The sequence below is a fragment of the Theobroma umbraticum genome, unplaced genomic scaffold (genome assembly GCF_002168275.2).
Source record: "Theobroma umbraticum cultivar Fairchild unplaced genomic scaffold, ASM216827v3 scaffold_34.0, whole genome shotgun sequence".
Classification (NCBI taxonomy): Eukaryota; Viridiplantae; Streptophyta; class Magnoliopsida; order Malvales; family Malvaceae; genus Theobroma; species Theobroma umbraticum.
In genome coordinates, this window is record NW_018397275.1 from 2,359,875 (window position 1) to 2,363,692 (window position 3,818).

Below are 3,818 nucleotides of genomic sequence, written 5' to 3' on the forward strand. Positions count from 1 at the left end.
GGTCTCCCGACTTATCTTATAAAAATATCTATTTTAACTTAAATACTATATCCTTATGTGAATTGAAATTAAAATAGACCCATTCAGTTCAGGCTCTAATTTGGCTACATATGGCCTATAGGTATATCCCTATCCTATACGCAAATCAATTAATATGATCATATGCTATCCTAATTTTAGTCTACACTAAACTTCCTTTTCCAAGTTTGTTTAGGTTCCTAGATCAATTTAATTGGTGGCCATGCAATTAAAATCATTAAGCAAAAATCGGAATAAGCAATTCGAATCCCATTAAAGATAAGTAAGAAAGAGATTAAAAGTTAGATTACATGTGAGTTCAATTGCAATCCTAGAAAAATAATTTAGATCATAGTATATAATAAAAACAATATCCAAAGAAATTTAGCCATGAATCCAAGTCAAAGAAAATAAGAAAAACACAAAAGTAAAGAGAGAAAACTAATAGTTAGAGTTTTGTGATCTTGATTCTCCCTCCAATTCTCTTGTTTTCTTGGCTTTTTTCTTGGCTTCAAATCTTCAGAATAGTTGCTTACTGCCTCCTCTCTAAAATCTCTGAAAAAGGCTCCTTAAATAGGCTCCAAATAACCTAATTTTCAAAATCCTGTTAACTTCCCTTATTTTTTGGAACGTCGCACAGCGCTGCGGCGCTACTTCTCCAGCGAAACCGAAACCGCTCTTCTCAAAACCGAAACCCTTTATCTTAAACTTTTCAAACCTTAAGTCAAAAACTGAGAAGAACAATGATCTAATCTTGATTTCTGATTGATGTTTAGAAAAAGAAGAAAGGGAAATGTCCCATGGAAGACAGTTCACCATCCAAGGTTATAAGAAAAAGGTAAAAAGAATGAACTAGTATCAGAAATTGAAAAAGTAAGAAAGAAACAAAAAGAGAAAGCATCAAAATCAAAGAAATAAATGGAAAGAGGAAAATCCAACAAAATAGGTAACTCTACATCTTTAAAATTTAGGAATAAGATTCATAAGGAAATATTTAAGAAGATAGAGAATGCACCCATATCTTGCAAAAAATTCATTGATTGGGACAATTTTGATGAAGTTCTAGAGATCAAATAGGGTTTGTTAGAATATTTTTAGGAAATCAAATTAAAGAAATTAAGTGTTTTTTAGAATAGATCTTATAGTGCTAGTTTTGTCAAAAAATTTCACTTTAGCATTGGGCTAGATAAAACTGAGCTAGATGATTTAGAGGACTTTGTTGAGGACGATTTTAATGTATTTTTGAATGGAAAAAAATTTGTGGTTACTGCAACTAATTTGAGAAATTTACTGAAAATTGAGTGTAATGTGAGAGAAGATGAGATTTCAGAGGAATATGATCCCTCATCTTTGCGGGAAATCATCATTAGGAAAGAGAAAGATACTCTTTCAAGAGTTATGCAAGTTTTATCAAGAGTCCTCGAACTAGGATCTTACACTACTTCATTGCTTCAGCAATTCATGGATGAAGCAGTAGCTTTAGTTATGTAAGTCTTCAAAACATGTAGTTGATGGAACATGCATTCACTGCAACTCTCCTCAATCTTGGAAGATTTATGATAGAAAGAATAAAAGGAACCTGTCGCGTAGATAAAGTTAATCTGGCCTATGGAAACCTCATCACTTCTTTGGTAAGGAAAAAGGGAATTTGGAATACAAGGTATCAAATGGATCAAGTCAAAAGCAGAGATCAAGCCATCTATTTGAGAGGTTGACCAAAAATGGGATATAAGCTTGAAGGAGAAACATTCATCAAAACTCTCAAAGTCACTCCAAGAAATAAGTATTCCACCTTTGCTCAGACAAAGTCAACTCCCTCTCAAATCTCAAATGAGATGATTTTAGATTTATTGATGAGAATTGATGGCAAGCTTACTGATTAGTCTGAGAGAATTTTGAAAATTGAAGATCATCTGCAAGAGCTGGCAAATTTTATGAAGGAAAAAGGAAAAACACCATCTGGTCCTACATCTCAAGGTACTTTAGCAGCCCTAAGTCCTATACCAGAAGGACAAACTATTGAAAATTCTGTTTCTCAAATCGAAGGTGGTGAACTTGAACCTGCTCCAACAAGAAAACAATCTACTCCAGAACCTGAAGTTGAAGGAGAATACAATGATGATACAAAAGTGATTGGATCTTTTAATGAAAATTCTAATCCTCAACAACATGATAAAGCATAGAAAACTAAGCCATCTTTAACAAATTCTGAAAAAGTATTAATTATGGATGTGTTTCATCAAATGGTAAGGGAAGAGCAAGCAGAAAAAGAAGCAATAAGAAGCAGAACATAGAAACTAACACCTGCAAGAACTTCCCTTGAATCAATTCACACCACAAGTAAAAGTGAACCTACTAACCAAGTGAGAAAAAAAGTAGCTACATTTACATGAGATATACCCAAACCTACTAGAAAAGGCAAAAAGACAATGACAATGAAAACCAGATTTCTCAAGAGAAGAATGTCTTTCAGGTTAGCTGACAAAACTAGATCCTCAGTCAAGTCCTCTAGCCAAAATCCTCTCCAAGTCTCAGACACTCCTTCCCCTGATTCCTCACCCCAAAAATCATCACCTTTGTCATCTCTCAAACCCCTCAATGTTCATTTGGTACTAATGAATCCACGCTTTCTTACTCTTCTTGAACTAGCAGACCATCCTTGTTTTGTTGATGACAAAAAAGAGAGAAAATAAAAGTAACAATATAACAATTTAGGAATTTGATTATAATGATGCGTAGTTTTTTTTTTTACTACTGATGGTTAGTGTTTGGATGTTGATAACTTACTCTTTGTTATGATACCTTGTTATCTTTGTTTACTTGTGAATGACATTTGATTTGAGAACGGATATGGTTTGTTGATGATGATATGCTAATGATAGTTGGTTAAAATATTGATAATATTTTGTCACTTATTACTTGTAGTTCTGCAAGCTTGTATGTCAATTCATGAATATATTCGATTATATGTTTGAATCAATGCTTGTTATCTTCATTAAGAAATAGATAAAAATTAGCTGGCCTGCTAAGTTGGATAACAAAATAGCTTGAAAAGATCATGCATACATTAAGGGGGAGTACACATTCAAGGAGAGAAATTCCTTATCTTGTGTAGTACAAAAGGAATGAATAGACATTATGCTATTAATCAAGGAATGTTTTGTCATAATCAAAAAAGGAGAGATTGTTGGCTTCATAAGTTTTTGATGATAATAAAACATTCCCACTCATTAATGTTTAACTATACTACTTGAGAGTGCAGGATGAAAATGTATGTCGATAATAAGTTAATCACTGAAAAGCAAATATCAAAACTCATAAGAATAAAGGAGTTTCAAATGAGCCACAAACAGAACCCTTTTAGTTAAAAAACCAAGGGAGTTAGTCAGCTAAAATTTAAAAGTGAAGTTGGTTGGTTCAAAGACAATAAGCTCTCAATCGGTTAAAATCTTACTTAACTGATTAACAGAGTAAAATAGATTACGAGATAGAGAAAACTTAATCGACTAAGAAGTATTGTTAGCTAGCTAAGAGCTCACTGCTAGAGAATTTGATTACAAGACAGAGAAGACTTAATCTACTAAGAAGCATGGTTAGTCAACTAAGAGCACATTGTCTGAAAGTTTGAATTTGAATGCTTAACGATAGATTAACAGCTAGAATTGACTCTAAACTGTTTCCAACGGTTTGAAGCTATCAACATCCATCAGAGTTGGTTTTTCAAGTATAAAAGACATCCCCAATGACTAAGAAGAAGATTAGATGCTTCTAAGATCAAAAAGAGCTCAAAAATAGGAAAA